The sequence below is a fragment of the Staurois parvus genome, unplaced genomic scaffold, assembly GCF_062004578.1.
Source record: "Staurois parvus isolate SC_StPar_1 unplaced genomic scaffold, SC_StPar_1.0 ptg000443l, whole genome shotgun sequence".
In the NCBI taxonomy this organism is placed as follows: domain Eukaryota; kingdom Metazoa; phylum Chordata; class Amphibia; order Anura; family Ranidae; genus Staurois; species Staurois parvus.
In genome coordinates this window covers 277742-298498 of record NW_028318239.1, presented here as the reverse complement: position 1 = coordinate 298498, position 20757 = coordinate 277742, and the positions used below count along the sequence as shown (strand labels likewise).

At 46.5% G+C, this 20757-nt stretch overlaps 1 pseudogene; it reads right to left on the bottom strand.

The window, feature by feature from the left end:
* LOC149453974 (membrane-spanning 4-domains subfamily A member 4A-like) overlaps window positions 1-20757 on the bottom strand; it is a 45642-nt pseudogene that overhangs the window by 10054 nt on the left and 14831 nt on the right.

Sequence of the window (20757 nt, the reverse complement as noted above, 5' to 3'; positions counted from 1 at the left end):
TTTTTCCAAGCGCTAGCGAGTTTCTTTTTGCAGGTAGCGCACTTTCTCCTCGCCTCACAGACAGCTTCCCTTTCCTTCCTATCCTCCTCCAATGGGCCCTTCTAAGGACAGGGAGACACAAGATATAGGCCTCCTGTAAGCCAAGGGCCTCTAGCAGGACAACCCCCCCCCCCCAGAGCGTGCACCCAATGGCAGAAAATGGAAATTAGAAAAATTAGAAATCCCTGTGGTGCCGGAGAGGGAGGGAAAGAGAGGGGAGAATGCCCCCCCCCCGAGACAGCAAATAGGAGGAAGCATGAGGGGTACAGAGAAGGGGGTCATGCCAGCCGACAGGCTCCTACGTTGCAGCTGGCCTCCCCCAGCTCGGGCAGATCTGTCTCCATTCTGGTCGCATCCTGCCCTCGGCATGGCTGTGTTTGGAGGATGGTGGGGCTCCGGCCCCCCTCCCCTTGAGTCCAGTTGCACCAACCTCCCCTCATGGCCATAGTGGATGAGGCAGCCGTGGCGTGGGGCAAACAGACCGCCGCCCATATCCAAGATGGCGGTGGTCCACTTTCTGTTCCTTGAGCACAGGGAGTGATGCTCGCAGGTCCCACAAATGACAATCCCAGGCATAACATCACCTACTCACTCCTCCTTGCCGGAGATGTCTGTGTGCAGAGGAGTAAGGTAGGCTTTGCCCCACAGGGTAGCGGTCCCTTTCAAATAGGTCGGCAGAGTGGGCTCTATCCCCCCTGGTGGGCCCCACAGGACCATAAGAGAGGGGTGCTGTCTCCCCTGACCCCCTCCCAAAAAAAAGGAGCTGTCTAGGGAAATCTGGATGAGACCAGCCTGCAAGGCCCCTGCCTTGCTGAGAACAGGGAGGGGTAGCCCCATTCAGGAGGCCTCTGTACCCCGCCAGACAGCCATGCAAAAGAAAAAGGATCAGGTGTTTCCTGATGGGAGAAGCCTCTCATATGAAGATGTCTTGGAAGATGACTTGGGAAAAATGGTTATTATTGGGACCTCCTCTCTCATCATTCATGACAAGAATCCCATTATGAGGGCTAATGTGGAGAAGGCATATGCCAGACTGAAATTTCCTTCTGAGGAAAGAACATCCACCCCCTTTGTCTTGGAGTGCAGAAATTGAGTTCAAAACCTCATACATTTGTGATTGTTTGAGGACAAGAAAAGATCTATTTGGGGACATACCCACCAGCTAAAGGAAGACTCCCTGGTGCAGCAACCATTCATTTGGATCCGGGAATTTGTGAGAAATATTTGATTCTATATTCAGCCTGCCCAGCAAGTAGATTGTTCTCAGATCCCATGATGGGTTTGACTGCCCTCAGAGGTGTGCTGCTACAAGTACCCCCTGCATTTGAATGTAGACAACTACTGCCTTGTCCATTCACAATAGGCCGGATTTTCCTTTGATCCTGGCATCTGGGGGTGTAAGGGCTAAATGGGCTGCCCGTATCCCCAGGATATTGAACACCATTCCTTTTGCATGAAACGTCCAATTTCCTTGGATACGGATGGGTCCCCAAGTCCCTCTCGCTGGCATTCATCATAACTGTGGTCCAACTCAATGGACCTAAGGGTCAAGATTTCCCCAGAAAGTCCATCTTCAATCACCCCCACAGACGCTTCTTTCTGTAGAGCAATAACCTGATCAATTGCCCCAAGTGGTGCCTCTTCCATTGAGCAAGAAAACCTGTCTGGAATTGCTGTAGGCACCATTGTGCCCAAGAAACTATTGGGATGCAAGCTGACATTGGTAAGCTGACAGAAGAGGTTGCTGCTCTGCAAACTCTTTCCATGATTATTATTATTATACAGTATTTATAAAGCGCCAACAGTTCGCTCAGCTCTGTACATTACAATGGGAGACAGTACAATAACAATACAATGCGATACACGAGGGGTTCGAGGGCCACAAAATTTTTTATTCACCCTCACTTCCATTCCCGGTGACATCGGTGATCAGGACAATTAGGGAGGATCGATATCATTGATGTGGATTTAGGCAGCAAAAAAAACCTGACAGTGGTTCTAACCCTTCAGCACTCTATCCAGATCTATAAAAAAAAAAAAAGCAAAGTTACACTTACGGTAACGCCTTTTCCAGGAGTCTCAGGACAGCACCTTGAGAGACCTCGGCTCCTCCCCACCTGAGGAAACACATCCACCCAAAATAAAACACCTGTCACTGTCCTCCGACCTCAGTTCACGGTTAAGCACCTCTGGTCACTTGGGGAAACATAAAAAAAGACACCAAAAACACAATAAAACTTATCTCTTGAAAAATCATACAGCAGAGGGTGGGTAACCATCGCTGTCCTGAAAGACTCCTGGAAAAGGAGTTACCGTAAGTGTAACTTTGATTTCCCCCCTCCCCTTCATCTTTCAGGACAGCACCTTGAGAGGATAAGCGAGCACTCACCCCTAGGGTGGGACCACTGCTTGCAGAACCCTATGTCTGAAGGCTTGCTCCTGCACCGAGACCAGGTCGAGTCTGTAATGTCTGACAAAGATGCCATAACTGGACCAAGTCGCAGCTCTACAGATCTGCCCCGGGGAAGTCCCTGCCCGTTCAGCTTGTGTGGCTGCCATAGCATGAGTAGAATGTGCCATGATGCTGTGAGATGGGGAAACAGCTCTCATTGTTTGTGTGGAAGTAAATTAATGTTTTGACTGACATTCTGCGGTATAGCCACAGGATGTCACTGTTGTTCTAACACAGCCTCAGACTGCATAGATATTTGTATATTCATGAAGAGGTGGGGTTTTGCACAGAGTTGGAGAGAACAGGAAGGAGAGGGAGAAGCCATGTTTTGGAGCTTGGTGAATAAGGGGCTGTGTGAGCTGAGAATCTGATGACATCCAGGTGTGGAAGCGTCTCTCAGTAACCAGAGATTGCTGCCAGGAAGCTGATGAGATTGCTGCCAGGAAGCTGATGAGATTGCTGTCAGGAATGCTGATGAGATTGCTGTCAGGAATGCTGATGAGATTGCTGTCAGGAATGCTGATGAGATTGCTGTCAGGAATGCTGATGAGATTGCTGTCAGGAATGCTGATGAGATTGCTGTCAGGAATGCTGATGAGATTGCTGTCAGGAATGCTGATGAGATTGCTGTCAGGAATGCTGATGAGATTGCTGCCAGGAATGCTGATGAGATTTCTGCCAGGAATGCTGATGAGATTGCTGCCAGGAAGGCTGATGAGATTGCTGCCAGGAAGGCTGATGAGAGCAGAGGAACTAAGCAACATATACGGCAAGACCGCATGCTTGTTGGAGAGACATTTGTTCTGTTCAGAGTCACCAGTGTATGCAAAGCATACCCAGGTCGGTAAGATCGTGCACACACCTCATTTCAGTGTTGGCGCCTAGAGACCGAGTTCAGGCCTATAGTTAGTCAGTTAGGGTCTCTGTTTGTGCCAGGCCACAAGTGTTGTTACTGATTATTGGAAGGACTCCACAACTTAAAGTGATATTTCACATTGGAGAGCTGATAAAATCCTACATACTTAAGCCAGACTGGCGTTTTGCTCAGAAGAAATACTCAGGCATGTGCTACAGGACCAGTTATGGGAGAGGGAATACTGTAGATTTGTGTAAGATTGTAAGATGTTGTGCTGCACTGCAGGCTAGCCCATACCGTACACCCATACACTGATTCCTGCTCTTTTAGGGTAATAAAGGGTAAGGTGTGGCAGCTTATTTGTGCCCGCCAGTAGGTAAATTACTTCACTTTCTACCTTCATCCATCAGAAGGCGCCATGCTGTGCAGCACAAGGGTCTCAGCCTTTGGGCTGGGTGTATGTAAATTTATTGTATGTTTCCAGCATTTGTGGTTGTGTTTATTTGCCACATCTAAGTAAAATTCTGTTGTGGCAAAAGCTGGTGTTGGGGTTGCTTTCCTCGTTCGTGACTTCACTGTATCCTGGGGAGCCCACCCCCGTTACAAGGCTTACAATACCCTCTGGGACCTCCAGGCCCTTGGCCACATATGCGTGCCCGATTGCCAACCTTAACCACCTAGCTACCGTGCGTCTGGAAGCTTTCTGTTCCTTTCTTACCCCTGAAAAAGAAACAAAAAATGAATTTGACTTATGAAACTCTCTCGTCCTTTCTAAATAAAGGAGAACACACCTCCTCACATCCAGCATCTGAAACCTTCCCTCCTGGTCACTCAAAGGATTAGAGAAAAACAAAGGCAAAATAATATCTTGACCTCTGTGAAAACTCAAGGCCACTTTGGGTACAAAGGCCGGGTCCGTCCTGAATGTAACCCTATCTGTAAATACCTAAAAAAAAAAAAAGGGGCCCTGATTGACAGAGCTTTTAGTTCACTCACTCTTCTTGCAGTAGTGATCGCTAAAAGGAGAACCGTCTTGAAAGTCAGGGCCCTCAGGGAGCTCGAATTTAAAGGTTCAAACGGGATCCTGTCAGTACATTAACCACCATTGACAGATCCCATTTTGGAAACGGTCTACTCCCTGCCGGTCTCTGTATGGACAAGGCCTAAAAAAAATCTAACCACAAATGCCTCCTTAGCCAACGGGGACTCCAGAAACACGCTTAGAGATGATATTTGGCTCTTAAGAGTACTGACAGCTAAACCCTTGCGGCCCCTTCTGCAAAAACTCTAGGACCGACACCAAGCTATAAATGTCCATCGAGGCCCGAGTGCACCAACTACTGAAGCACTTCCAGACCTTCAAATAGATCGCCCGGGACTCGTTCTTCCTATTATCCAGGAGCGTGGCAACTACCCTACCTGAGAGTCCTTTGGCTAGCAAGAGATTTTCTTCAGAAACCAAGCCACCAATTTCCATTTGTCTACCCTGGGACACAGGACCGGGCCCTGTGATAGCAGGTCCTTCCGAGGTGTCACTACCCAAGGCGGACTTGTTGCTAAAGCCACCAGCATCGAAAACCATGCTTGTTGGGGCTAATATGGAGCTATTAAAATCAGGGAAGTCCGCTCGATTCTGAATTTCCTTAATACTGCCGACAGCAAGGCCACTGGAGGGAAGGCATAACACAGAGGAAAATCCCACTGCTTCGCCAGAGCAGCCACTGCCCATGCCCCGTCCCACTGATTTAGCAAGAAAAACGCTGGGACTTTGGTGTTTTGGCCCGACGCAAACAGGTCTATGGCTTTAGACCCCCACTCCCTTACGATGGCTTGATAGACCTCCCCATTGAGAACACATTCTGATTCTCTCAGCTGCCTCCTGCTGAGAAAATCGGCTTCCTGATTTAAATCTCCCTTCAGGTGGACGGCAGATAAGGAGGCTAGATTGGTCTCTGCCCACGACAGCAACACTGTGGTCAGGACCCATAGGGACCTGCTTTGGGTCCCTCCCTGCCTGTTCACATAGGCTACCACGGTCAAATTGTCCAAGAGGACGGGAACGTGTCGGCCCTGAATCAAATCCCAGAAGGAAAGAAGGGCCCACCAAACTGCCCTGAGTTCCTTCCAGTTTGAGGACTCCTCCTCTCTTCCTGGGACCAAGAACCCTGCGCCATGAACTCCCCCAGGTGTGCTCCCCACCCCTGGGCACTCGCATCCATCGTGATTTCCCTAGCAACCGGGAAGTTCCAAAGTAACCCCTGGGTCAAATTGCCTACTTTCCTCCACCACCAGAGGGACCTCTTCACCCTGGAGGGTATCCGCACCCAGGAGTCTAAAGATGTCTGCTAACGATCCCAGGTGCTCAAAATGAACAACTGGAGGGGCAGTAGGTGTAACCCTGCCCATTGTACCGCCGGAATGGACGAGGTTAGAAGACCCAGAATTGGCATGGCCATCCTCAAAGATACCCCCTGGCTCTAATGAAAAAAACAGTTTACGCTAATAATCTTACCCAAAATAGTGTCACATATATAACTATATAAATCTTTATATCAATAAATTATTAACAGTGTCCAAATAAATGTGCAAAAGTCCAACATCAAAAAAAAATGTTTTCTTTATCAAACAATCTTCAATTCAAAAATATATTTTTCATGTGCAAAATGCAAAACCACCATGCGTAAATCCACCACCGAATAAATTGAATTAACTCACCAGAGCAATATGCTGATCATATTATAAATCAGCATAAGCGCTTGTGCTCTGGGAGCAATGATCTGCAGGAGAATTTCAGCATATATGGAATGTTTCAGTATGTCACCCACTTCTTCATAAACTCCAAATGGTACTCAGGAAGTAAGAGAGGAGGAGAAGCTCATACTGCACTAACGTATAAAAAGAATTTTTATTTAAAATATATCACACTCACAGTAAACGGTGTCTAAACCGACACCAGCATAATCCGCGTTCACGGCAATGAAAGACACAACCTCCTCCAGCATCCACGGACACCTACAGATCAGGGAATGTCGTGACGTCACATCCACAAGCTCCGCCCTACACGTTTTGTCACCTGACGTCCTCGCGGAGCGGGTGCCCCTGGCTCTCTAGTAACCACCTGATTCCCTCGTCTAGCTTCCAGAGTTTCTCTGGAGTCAGAAAAGTTTTCTGACGGGTGGAATCTAGTATGTAGCCCAGATATACCATCCTATAGGCCGGAACTAAATTGGACTTGGCCAGGTTTATCAGCCAGCCCAGACCCTCCAAATGCTTTTTCACCACGGCTATGTCCTGTGACAATTGTTCCGATTTCAAACAACAGGAGGTCGTCTAGGTAGGCCACTATTGAAACCCCCTTCAACCGAAGTGGCACCAGAGCCTCGGACATAACCTTCGTGAAGATTCTCGGAGAGGAGGAAAGTCCCAAAGGCAAGGCCTGGAACTGCAGATGACCCATCCCCCCCAGACCCTGTACTGCTAGCCTGAGAAATTTTTGGCAGGTTTCCGCAATGGGAACGTGCATATAAGCATCCTTTAGGTCTATCGAGGCTAGAAACGAGTAAGGAGGAAGAAGGGACCTGACCGTGAAAATTGAATCCATCCGAAACCTCTTGTACCTGATAGCTTTGTTCAGGGCTTCAGGTTTAGAATTAGCCTGTAAGCTCCTGACTGCTTTTGGATGACAAAGACGGGACTCCTCCCGCGGTCCCTCTGGATGAGGATGCCCCGGCTCACCACAACCCCCTCCGGTGGGGGCCGGGGCACAGCTTGACAGGTTAGTGTGGCCCCCCCTGTCGCTACGGAGGAGGCCACTCTGTCACCGCAATGCCATGGGGGATGGAACCCGGCTTTCCGACCTTACCCCCACCGCTGCACCTCTCTCTCTCTCCTTCCACCAAGCCTCCCAGTCCCCTGACCGCACCTGGACAGGCCTCCACAGTATGTCTCCCCACCGGAGGAAAAACCAAAGCTGAGGTCGGAGAGGAGTGACAGGTGTTTTATTTTGGGTGCAGGTGTTTCCTCAGGTGGGGAGGAGCCGAGGTCTCTCAAGGTGCTGTCCTGAAAGACTAAGGGGGGAAAAGCTTAGGCTTTGGTTACACTTTAAAGAATGGCTCACCCATGTAAGTTTAACCCAAACTTTTTAAAGCTTTGGATAGAGTAGGAAAGTCTTAAAACCCTTTCCAGGTTATTTTTTGATGGCTGTGGTTCTGATGGGGAGATTTCACTTCACTTCCTGTCCTGAAGATGCAATAGGAATTAGGAGAAAATCTCCATAATCCACTTTTTGGGCTTGTTTACACCAGTGTCAGAGCGATCTGTGGTTGGTCAGTTTTCAGAGCAATGCAGGCACAACAGACAGTCATTCAGGGGGCAATAAAGCCATCTCCTGAATGCAATTTTTTTCCCTGACAGCTGAATGGCTAACATTGGGCTTGTGGTTGTGGCATGGCCCCATTTATTTAAATATTTCACTTTCAGCAACAGTACTGTGATGGGAGGATCCTTTTTACCACACTTCTGTATGTGTGCACCCTTTTCCGGCTGCTTTTGAGAGGTGCAGCAAACAAGGCTCAACCACCTATTTTTAATGCCCCATGTTTACTCTGACTGTAAGGGTAAACTAAGCCTTACAAATGTCAACAAGTATTCTCATTGGCAGATTTCCAATCAATACACTTTTAAGTTTAGAGCCTAACCTCTGTAATATGAATATTTCCATATTTGTTACTTAAGAATGGTAACACCACAGGCTCTACCTCTTTAATCAGCTGTTTTTAAGTACCTAGAGCAGGGTGATGTTTAAACACAATCCTAGTTAAGGCCACAGAGGAGGCAAGAACAAAGGGGTTTTCCAAAGCTGGTGGATGGTAGACTTTGCTGGTCCTTAATTTGACACTCTTAATAGGAATCCTGTATGTCTCTTACCTGGGTGACATTTTGTACTTTTGAGAGAGACCGGCATCCAAAAACAGAGGTGGAAATGGTGACACAGAACAGCAGCAAATTAATCACAAGTAGTAGAGAAAGAACAGCATAAGCAACATTCTGTAAAAACAAAACAAAAAACTGTTAGTAAGTCTGCAGTGAAAGAATGGGTCGCTCTCAGGAGCTCAGTGAATACAAGCGTGGTACCGCGATAGGTTGCCACCTGTGCAATAAATTCATTTGTGAAATTTCCTTCCTACTAAATATTCCACAGTCAACTGTTAGTTGTATTATAACAAAGTGGAAGCAACTGGGAACAACAACAACTCAGCCACCAAGTGGTAGGCCACATCACATGACAGAGCAGGGTCAGCGCATTCTGAAGCACACAGTCAATAGCTAAAGACCTCCAAACTTCATGTGGCCTTCAGATTAGCACAACAGTGCATAGAGAGCTTCATAGAATGGGTTTCCATGGCCAAGCAACTGCATCCAAGCCTTACAGCACCAAGTGCAATGCAAAGCGTTGGATGCAATGGTGTACAGCACGCCGACACGACTCTAGAGCAATGGAGACATGTTCTCTGGAGTGACAAATCACACTTCTCTGTCTGGCAATCCAATGGACATGTTTGAGTTTGGTGGTTGCCAGGAGAACGGTACTTGCCTGACTCACTATGCCAAGTGTAAAGTTTGGTGGAGGGGGGATTATGGTCTGGGGTTGTTTTTCAGGGGTTGGGCTTGGTCCCTTAGTTCCAGTGAAGGGAACTCTTAAGGCGTCAACCTACCAAGACATTTTGGACAATTTCATACTCCCAACTTTGTGGGAACAGTTTGGAGATGGCCCTTTCTATTCCAGCATGAATGCGCATCAGTGCATAAAGCAGGGTCCATAAAGACATGGATGAGTGAGTGTGGGGTGGAGGAACTTGACAGGCCTGTGCAGAGTCTAATGTGTATGGTAAAGTCTACAGGCTTGGAAATATCTGTATGTAAATGGATAGAAAACTGGCTAAAAGATTGTATTCAGAGAGCAGTGGTTAAACTCTTCACGCCGGCTCCTCCCAGCCCCTAAAGGAGTTTCAGACGCCGGGAGGTGTGGCAGGGTTTTAGGGTCATGTGACTGCCGTGATTCGCTGTCATGGCAGTCACATGATTGGAAAAGCTCTCAGCATATATGTATTTTCAAATGGTACGCAAATATGCGGCAGCTTGGTGTCAAGGCCCAGCCGCCGAGAGGCTGCATATTTGCGTACAGTCGGCGTCAAGGGGTTAATGATTCATAACCTGAATGTTCTAGAGCTTTCAGTGGTATACTCCAAGGCTCAGTGTTGGGACCCTTACTTTTTAATATATTTATAAACAATATAGGGTCTGGGATTATAAATCCAATCTCAGTCTTTGCAGATGACACCAAGCTGTGCAGTGGAATAACGTCCATACAGGATGTCTCCAACTACCAAGCCAACCTCAATGCTCTGTGTAATTGGGCAACTATGTGGCAAATGAGGTTTAATGTTGATAAATGTAAGGTTCTGCACTTGGGGGCTAAGAATATGCATGCATCATACATACTTGGGGGGGGGGGTACAACTGGGGGAATCAATGGTGGAGGAGGATCTGGGAGTTCTGGTAGATCACAAGCTTTATAATGGCATGCAATGCCAAGCTGTGGCTTCTAAAGCGAGCAAAATCCTCTCTTGTATTAAAAGAGGTATAGACTCCAGAGAGAGAGATATCATTTTACCCCTGTACAAATCATTAGTAACACCTCATCTGGAATATGCAGTTCAATTTTGGGAACCAATTCATAAAAAGAACATTAGGGAATTGGAGAAAGTACAGAGAAGGGCAACCAAACTGACCAGAGGCATGGAGGAGCTCAGCTATGAGGAAAGATTAGAGGAACAGAAATTATTCTGTCTTGAGAAGAGGAGATTAAGGGGGGATATGATCTCCATGTATAAATACATCAGTGGTTCATATAGTGAACTTGGTGTAGAGTTATTCACCCTGAAGTCATCAGAGGACAAGGGGGCACTCTTTACATCTGGAGGAAAAGAAATTTAATTTACAAACACGGAAAGGTTTCTTCACAATAAGAGCTGTGAAAATGTAGAATAGACTTCCTCAAGAGTTGGTTCTGGCCAGCTCAGTGGATTGCTTTAAAAAAAAGTCCTGGATTCTGTCTTGGATACACAGAATATAACTGAATACTAACATGTATAGGTAAAGTTAATCCAGGGAATATCCGAATGCATCTTGGGGTATCAGGAAGGAATTTTTTCCCCTGGATTGGATCGTGCTTTACTAGTTTTTTTTTTTTGCCTGCTTCTGAATCAACTGTGGGTATAGGGTTATAACTTTTTTTTTTTTAATGGCTGAGCTGCATGGACGTTTGTTTTTTTTTCAGCCAGACTAACTATGTAACTATGAGTCCTGATCTCAACCTGATAGAACACCTTTGGGATGAATTAGAGCGGAGACTACGAGCCAGGCCTTCTCTTCCAACAGTGCCTGACCTAACAAAAGCGCTTCTGGAAGAATGGTCAAACATTCCCATAGACACTCCTAAACCTTGTGGACGGCCTTCCCAGAAGAGATGAAGCTGTTATAACTGCAAAGGGTGGGCCAACTCAAGGTTGAACCCTACGGACTAAGACTGGGATGCCATCAAAGTTCATGTGCGTATGTAAAGGCAGGTGCCCCAATACTTTTGGCAATATAGCATATGCAAACACACTGCTCAAACAAATTAAAGGAACACTTTTTAATCAGAGTATAGCAAGTCAATTAACCTGCTGGGATATTGATCTGGTCAGTTAAGTAGCAGAGGGGGTTGTTAATCAGTTTCAACTGCTTTGATGCTAATGAAATTAACAACAGATGGGCAACAATGAGATGACCCCAAAACAGGAATGCTTTTACAGGTGGAGGCCACTGACATTTTTTTCCTATTAATTTTCCATCCTGGAGGAGTTGGACTGCCAGTGCAACCTCTTTAGGGTCCAGGTATCACCTCATGCTACCAGTAGTGACACTGACCCTAGCCAAATGCAAAACTAGTGAAAAACAGTCAGAAAAGGTGAGTAGGGAAAAAAATGTCAGTGGCCTCCACCTGTAAAACCGTTTTGGGGGTCATCTCATTGTTGCCCATCTAGTGCACCTACCGTTAATTTCATTAAAAATTAGTAACAACCCCCTCTGCTACTTAACTGAACAGATCAATATCACAGGAGTTTATTTGACTTGATGCTATATTCTGATTAAAAAGTGATCCTTTAAGTGTGTGTGTGTGTACACACAGAAGCAGTCAAGTTGTGGACACTGCTTGGTCAGCACTTTTCCCCTCATCTCCTTCCTTCTTTCATTTGAAGTTTGTTGAGCTAGGTGGTGGCAACCGGTTTTAATGTTTGTCTCGAGGGGCAGAATGCAGCCGGACTGGTCCATACCCAAGTGGGAAGGTTTCCAAGAAGAGTAGCAGATCCCTAAGCTTTCCCTACTCTTCTGAAACCTTTCCCTACCCCTAATACTTTCCTTGACAGACAGGTGACCTGTCCCTACTCTTGCCACATGCAAAATTCATGCCACGCCCAAGAGCTAGGGTCTTAAATAGACTCTGCCTGACCCAAGATGGCAGCCAGAGTCACATGGGGTGGCAACATCTAATCAGCTGCCCCCTGTGACCCAGGAAACTACAGAGAAACCATGTTCCTTGACTTCCTCTCCTTCTGTATTGCCGCTGCTATTGAACACCATCTGCAGTGGAGAAAATAGACTGCACGTGCCCACTAGCTTAAAACACCAATCTGCGCTAATTTCAGGGAAAATCTCCTCATCCACCCGGCTGTCTTGAGAGTGTCCCTGAACAAGGGATTCCAAGATCTACAGTGAAGTAGCTCCAGTGCAAAGTAGTTAGGTATTACACCTGACCACCCTCTCCCTTCTTTAGCCCAGGGGGTGTAGAAGTACACACACTGTCCTGTCCTGTAGCTTAGTTGATTGCAGCTGCTTTCAGGCTTTATGCTGGGCTGGCTCCTTCCCTGCTGACAGGCTGCCTTTCCCATAAACTGTGGGACAGTGGAGATTCTTCTGTTCAACTTCAGCCTGTAGGTAGGCCCCCCTCTCTGCTGGAGCCCCCTCCCAGGCTCCACAAACCAGCACCTTCCTTCACTCCATCTTCCACCCAACTTCCCTGCTGTTTAGGCTCATTGCATTTAAGGGCTCTACCTAGCCACCATGCCAGGCCTCCTGCCTGAGGATTGGCCTGGTTCTCTCAAACATGCAAATCCAGGCATCTCCCCCTCCTCTAGAAAGTTCCAGTAGTTTCTAGAAGGGTGAGAAGCCTTGATGTGAGGTAACCTCACTGCCTCACTCCCAGGCTTCTAACAAGTCTCTGACTCACAGACAAAAAACCTATACTATCTAGCTAGAGGGTGCTACATAAATATATAGAGGCAGTGCAATGTGTCTTCAAGGTGATGTTAACCCATATTTCTCAACCAAGCAGTTTCTTCATTGTTTATAATGCCCACTTTTGGGACCTGGAGCCTGGAGATTTCTTGGAGATCCAGGTGGGATGAAATCTGTGGTCCTGGGTCCAGGTTTTTGGAACTACCAGCATACTGACTGGTCATGTGTATGCTGGGCTATTACTCATGACATGGCCATTGTTCTGGCATCCACTCTCCCAAGGAGTCAATGTATGTTAATAGTGAAGACCCCCTTCGTGGGAAACCATGGATTATGCTTATGGAACTTTTTTGATTTCTTTAATAAAAGTGGACCAATGAGTTTAAATGAAAATATTTGACGTGAACTGGGCTTGCTAGCAAGCACTACACTTGAGCTACACAATCCCAAACTTCACAAGTGGTGGCGGATGCAGTGGGCAGAACTGCAGCAAAGTGAGTTAATCTCGTGTTTGTGTGAATAAGACAGCACAATCTATGTGTACAGGTGAGGAGAACCTGCAAGAGGAGGTAAACTTGCCTTAAAGAGAGAGTGCTCCATTTTGTTGCTGGACTGCGCAAAAGTGTTGTGGAGTGACTGCAAGGATGAAGCAAGAGTTTGAACCTGCTGGGGAGTTGCAGATTTTTTTTACTATAACTCCAGTTAAAGGGGAAATGCATGCTGATGTCCCTGGCAAAACAAGTAGGCCAGCTATCAAGATGTATAGTTCCAAGCTTGCAAGAGAATGCAATGTGGGAAACCCTGTGATGACACTGAGGCAAGAGCGCTGTTTGCAGTGCAGTGAGTGGGAGCATGCTTTCTCCAAAAGTCCCTTACCCTGTCTTAAAGTGCATGGTAATATGACTGGGTAGAGATCAGTGTCTGCAAATGGGAAGCCTCATCTGAGTGACAGGCTGAGCAAAAGTTGGAAAGGTGTGCAGTTGCCCGTAGCCATGGCGGTCATGTCAAATTTGTGGACTGGGTGAGAAAAGTATTGCCTACAAAGGATTGTGGCAAGTTTAAAGCAACATAGCTTCATAGAGAGCAATGCTTACATGTTTGGGAGAACTAGCAAAGTGCAACTGGGAAAGTGTTGTCTCCCTCAACAACGTGGGACAGAGTACTAACTGGAAAGAGAGGCTACAGTGGAGATGTGGATAAGCGTGCCACTAAAGATATGTATAGAAATGTACCACGTCTGGAATGTGGACAACATGGGGTAATTTTTTTTTCTTGTCCCAGATTGTGGAATACGGATGGAAATCATGTTGCTGGGCAAAAGTCTTTGTCTGCAAACATTTCTGTACAGGAATCTGGGCTGGCAGTCACCCCTGGCAACAGAGAGGAAATTCCTGTTGTGCCTGCAGGGGGTGCTAAACAGCCAGACATGACTGTTGTGGTTTCATCTCATGGCCACCAGGGAAAGTTGGCCAGTAAAAGTGCGGTGGAGGACAGACAACGTACTCAAGTGAACATGGCAGCTCCTGTTAAGCTGATGGGTAAGACTATTGCTAGTAAAGTCATGGAACACTCTGACTATGTGACTGCGCACACTGAAGTGGAAATGACCGCAACTGGGAGTTCACTGTCAGCCTGGGTTCACACTGATGCAGTGCGGAATAAGCAGCAGTTTCTGTGCAAATTCCGCACCGCATCACAATCACACCCCGTTCATGCGAATTGCTGGGAGTGTGTCTGTTAACACCCCGAAATCGGTGTGCCGAATCGGATCGCATGAGTGTGAATACCCATGCGATTTGATTCTAGTGTGGACCAAAAAAAGGGTCCTGCACCTTTTTGGTGTGGATGCGGTGCGATTTGAGCTATACAAAATGTATGGCTCAAATCGCACTGCAGAGAATTTGCATGTAATTTTCACAGGAATATGATGCTGTTCCTGTGTGAATCACATGTGATATGGGGCACCGCACAAGTGTGAACCCAGGCTAAGTGTGGAAAAGGACTTGCCTTGCTGCAGTGCCCTGTCCAGTGGGTAAGCAAGTGTTAAAATTGAATGTGACAGTGGAATGTGTGAAACTACTGCTACTGTGCTGGCTAAAGGTGGTGGTCCAGTTGCTAATGGGCTAGTGAAGCTCACTAGAGATAAAAAGGACACTATGAATATGGCTAAAACGTGTTATTTCCACTAGCAACTGTGACTAAAGCCACAGTGGTGTCCCAAGAAACCCCCAGAGAGCTCTGTGTGTTGGAGCCGGAGGTTGCCCGGGATAACTATGGTGCTGTTCTGAAGGTACTGGAACCTGGTGATGAGACTGTGTTAAATGCTAAAACTGAAATGGTTGAAAAAACTCATGGTGATAATGGGTTAATGCAGTCTTTCAACACCTGACAATGAAAGGTATGAAAGTGTTCATGAGTTTAATGAAGCATCACCTGAGCAAGGTGGTGAAGTTTTGGTATTGCAGTCTGCTATGGTTTAAAAAGTATTGCCACAGTTTAGTTTGAACAGAAGTGACGTGTAATGGGTCTGATGCAGAACCACTCTGTCCCTCTGGGTCTCTTTGGGCAGATGGAGCGGTACTTTGTAGTACCTCTGATGGGAGTGCAGAGAAAACAGACTGGGACATATGGGCAACAAGCCTGTTGGCTTTATTGGAAAAGGTCTCTGTCTGTAACAGTGGATTGGACATGATTTCTGCGGTGCCAGATGAAGGACCTGCAGAACAACTTCTATGCAAGGGTGCACTTGCTACTGCAGATGATATCTGTCAGGAGCTGCAGCGGCGTGTGGCTCGGCGCCGACTCGCACTGGTGTATGGGCACTAGGTCCTGGCTGGCCATAGCAACGGAACTCGCGCATGCGCACTTGGGACCGCGGGCACCAATGACCGTGCCGGGCGCGGTATTTAAATCCGCTCTGCGCTGACACTGGTTGCCGTATGGTCGCTTTTGTTGTTCCTGCTCCTGTATCTGTGCTGATTGATCGTTGCTGACCCAGATTGTTCCTGACTGTGCTGTATTCTCCTGCTCTGACCCCTGGCTTGCCTGACCTCTCTTTTGGTTGCCCCTCATTGGATCTGACCTTCTGTTACTGACCCGGCGAGTGACCCGACTGTTCTCTGCATGCTGCCTTGTAACACGCTGTCCCCATGGTTACCGACTCGACCTGTCCGACCACGCTTTTGCTCAGCCATCCATCCATCCTGCTCGGACCCATCCGCCTCTTCACATCAGGCTCTCATCCTGCAGATACCTCTGGCGGATCCCTCTACCACGGGTGGGTGTACTCAGGGGCCACGACCTGGTCTCTGTCTGCTCTAAGTCCATCCCCACCATCAGGGGCCCTGGTGAACAAGCAGACTGGGACTTAGACTCCACGCTCTGGGGAATCCTATTCCGTGAGTTGCTAGAGGTACTGTTAGGTGGTTCATTACAATATCCCTTCCAAGATGAAAGAGCCAAATGAGGGCGAGTGCACAGAAGAAATCATGTCCACGATCCACGAGGTGGTAATGGATGATGCCATGCCAGATGAGCTGATGTTGGTGGAAACGCCAAATGGCGTAGGTATAAATGAAATGATTGTGGTCACAGATCCAAGTGTTACTTTATGCAATAGTGGTCAGGTGTCAGGATAGTTGCTGGCAGAGGATCTTGTGCCAGTGGAGTTGGAGGATAGTGATGTTGCCATGGGGGACAACAACTCCATTGGGTACAGTTCTTCTTCTGACACTGCCTTGTAGAACACTGGAGAAATGAATTCTGACAAAAGTGATATTTCTGACAATAATGAGAAGAGTAGTGCATTGTTGATCTTTGATGGTTAGGTTTCCATGGGTGACGACAAAAATAATGGTTGACCTGATGGTCAAGTTGATCTGGTTGCTGCTAACCTTGGAAATTGTAATGAGATGGCTAATGGTCTAATGAACACAACAGAGGTAAACCGTGTAGTAGTAGTAGTAGATGGATGCCCGCGAGAGGTTCAGGAGGGTAACATAGTGACAGATTTCTTGGTAAACAAAGGTTTCAGGGAATAAGCCCAAAGCTCAGCAAGGTGGCACTAAGGGTTGCCCAATAAAAGAGCCCCCCACTTTATGCTAAACAAATTAAAGGGAAAAGGGTTGGTCTAGTGGAAATTGAGGGAGTGCTTTGTAACTTTAACCTCCTTGGCGGTATGATTCTTTCCGATTTTTTTGTGCTGAAAGCGGTACCATTTTTTTGCATGGAAATATGTAGTTTTTTATTGTGGGCTGTAATTTTTAGGAATAACTCACTGAAATATGTCCGAACAAGAGTCTATTAAACATCCCGGGTATGATAAAATTTGAAACGCGAAATCATAAATTATAATTTAATAAATAATCATAAAAAAAAATATAATAATTAGTTCAATAATATAATCAAACCAAAAACACTGAAATTTGAAATACAGAGGCAAATTCGCACATCGCTGAGCAAAGTCGCAAAATTGTTTTCAGTGTCTGATGACGAATTTCCCCACAAATCATCACTCAATTCTGCAAGTGGTTCTGATTTACTATGGCTACGGCGCTGTACGTCCCGACGTCACAGGGACCGGAACACAGAAGCCGGATGCCGGCATCGGCCGGAGGAGATGGCCGGGGACGCTGCAGGGGACACATCGTGGGAGCGAAGGACAAGGTAAGTGCTGCAGGGACCCCCAGAGCAACGCCGCAGGGTAAGCCCGAGTGTAGCTCGGGGTTACCGCTTTTGGTATAGAAATTTTACCCCGAACTACACTCGGGAATACCGCTAAGAAGGTTAAAACTCAGGTGTCAAACGCAATCTCAGACGGTTACTAAGATTTGTAAATTCCCTAATGGTAAGAAGACAAAGGTAGTCACTAGGTAAATAGGCAAATGGCGCAGCCGGAAAAAAAGCAGGGGGTGTCTTTTGTAGAGCCCAAGGGATTGTGGCAGTTGGACACAGGAAAGTTACCTGATACAATCGAGAATAAAGTTTCCCTTTTGATAAAAGTGACGCAACACAGGATTTGGTCCATGTGAGTGATAGCTGTCACAGATCTGCCATGGTTAAGAATTTAGACTTGCATGTTCCAACCCTACCTGGGTTGAAACAAGTAGTGAGGACATGTGACACTGCAATTTCCCATCATGGTGATGTCAACCCAGAATTCTCAACCAAGCAGTTTGAGGGGCTCCAGGGGATCTGTTTGATTAGGAGGAAACTGGCTTTTCAGTTTCCTCATTGTTTAGAATGACGATTATTATTATTATTTTTTATTTATTTACTTTTTTGCTACCTGGAGCCTGACGATTTCTTAGAGATCCAGGTGGGATGAAATCTCCATTCCTGGGTCCAGGTTTGTGGACACTACCAGCACACTGACTGGTCATGTGTGTGCTGGGCTATTAATGGTGACATGGCCATTGTTTTGGGCTTCACCCTCCCAAGGAGAGGGAGTAGCTAGAGGGGTGCATGTCGACGCTGTAAAAAACGAGACACAACACTGAGTGCCAGAGCAACAAGGGTCTGCTATCTATGTGGACAGTGTTAGAAAAGAAATGGTCTGTAGGAGACAGATGAGAACCTATAGTGGAAGGCTAGAGCAACACTGTGTGGTATGTGTAAGGCAGGAGGCTGTATAACTACTTATTTAATAAAGTGAGCCAGGAGGCTGCATATTTAAAGTTTTTGTGTTAATGGTGAAGACCCCCTGTGTGGGAAGCCATAGATTATGCTTATGAAACGTTTTGTTTTCTTTAATAAAAATGGGACAACAAGCCCTTAAATGGAAATATTTGATGTGGACTGGACTCGTAAGCACTACACTTGAGCATTACAACCCCCAGACTTCATTATAGATATATGGAGGGAGACAAATATATAATTTTTTTTTTTGCTTTCACAGTCCAGTCTCAACATCTCCGCTTTTCCCTTCCTCCAGAGTCTGGTGTGCTAGCCTCTTCTCTGCTCCTCAACCCGATCTCGCTGCCTTTTCTCAATAAATCATCCCTCCACCTCCCTCCCCATGCACCACAACCCTACTCACAGCCGCCCCCCCCCCCCACTCGATGCCACCACCGCATACGTACATCCACCATTCCACCACCTTACTGCCCCATGCACCACTCCCCACTTAACGCCACTAAAACAATGGTTTTATATTATTTGTTATATACCCAACCTTGCCCATTCTTAAACAGGCACACTTTTGCTACAATATATAATATCTGAATCCACATACATATTTTTAGTGACTAATAAGAAATAAAATATATAAAACACTTTTATATCCCATTTATATAATCATCAAAATAACACTTACAAGTTGCTGCTGGCATAGATTGTAAGTATTATCATAATAATAGGACCCGTAATAGTAATTGTAGCAGTGAATGACTGTCAGATCGATAATGTTTAAGACCACAGCTGTTATGCTGAAAATGGAGCTAATGATGTTCAGGGACAGAGAGCCTTTGATCTGTAAAGAGAAAAAAAGCAACAATAAGTCAACCACACAACAATACCAGATACAACCTTATTCAAGTAATGTTTGCAAACTGTTATGCAGCGGATTGTTCAGCCGGCTGCTGGAGGAGCAGGCTGTTTTTCTTCTGGATGGGGAAAGAACAAAAAGAGGGCGCACAGGCCTAGTGCATTACCATAAAAAATGTTTAATAAAAAATAAAGTAGGTATTGTACTCACAAACGACAATAAAGTCAAGGCACATCATAAAAGAACAGCTGGATCAACACCGCGCTGAGTAACAGTCCGCAATAGGGAGTTTAGACATCCAAAAGGCTGACGCGTTTCGAGGACTTGCCTCTTCCTCAGAGCCACAGTGGCTCTGAGGAAGAGGCAAGTCCTCGAAACGCGTCAGCCTTTTGGATGTCTAAACTCCCTATTGCGGACTGTTACTCAGCGCGGTGTTGATCCAGCTGTTCTTTTATGATGTGCCTTGACTTTATTGTCGTTTGTGAGTACAATACCTACTTTATTTTTTATTAAACATTTTTTATGGTAATGCACTAGGCCTGTGCGCCCTCTTTTTGTTCTTTCCCCATTCAGTATATTTGGATTCCCCCGGTCCATTTGAGGGCAGCAAGGTGTGCATGTTCCAGGACACTCTTAATGTGGTTGTAGCATCGAGTCCATCCCCAAGCGCAGGAGCATTTGTGTTTGCTGGTTCTTTGTTTTTCTTCTGGGCCTTCTCTCCTCTTTTTGGTGGATATGGACAATCACATTTGTTGTGGCCTACACCTCCATAATTGCACCAAGTCACTGAATCTGCCGACCACAAAGGAAGAGTATCTGGTATCAACTTTGCAAGCTGCTAGCTGATCCTTACTGTTAGCAGGATCAATATTTTCATTAGCTGGGCCATCTGGGTTTACAAAAGCTCTAGACTCACAGACCATTTAGAGTGAACTGATATCTTGGTTGTGTAAGCCGTGTACCGGGGTGGGCTCCCCAGGATACAGTGAAGTCACGAACGAGGAAAGCAACCCCAACACCAGCTTTTGCCACAACAGAATTTTACTTAGATGTTGCAAGCAAACACAACCACAAATGCTGGGAACATACAATAAATTTACATACACCCAGCCCAAAGGTTGAGACCCTTGTGCTGCACAGCACGGCGCCTTCTGATGGATGAAGGTAGAAAATGAAGTAATTTACCTACTGGCAGGCACAACTAAGCTGCCACACCTTACCTGTTATTACCCTAAAAGAGCAGGAATCAGTGTATGGGTGTATGGTATGGGCTAGCCTGCGGTGCAGCACAACAGCTTACAATCTTACACAAATCTACAGTATTCCCCCTCCCATAACTGGTCCTGTAGCACGTGCCTGAGAGTTCCTTCTGAGCAAAACGCCAGTCTGGCTTGAGTTTGTAGGATTTTATCAGTTCTCCAATGTGAAATGTCACTTTAAGTGGTGGAGTCCTTCCAATAATCAGTAACAACACTTGCGGCCTGACACAAACAGAGACCCTAACTAACCATCGGCCTAGACTCAGTCTCTGGGCGCCAACACTGAAATGAGGTGCGTGCACGATCTTACCCGCCCGGGTCTGCTTTG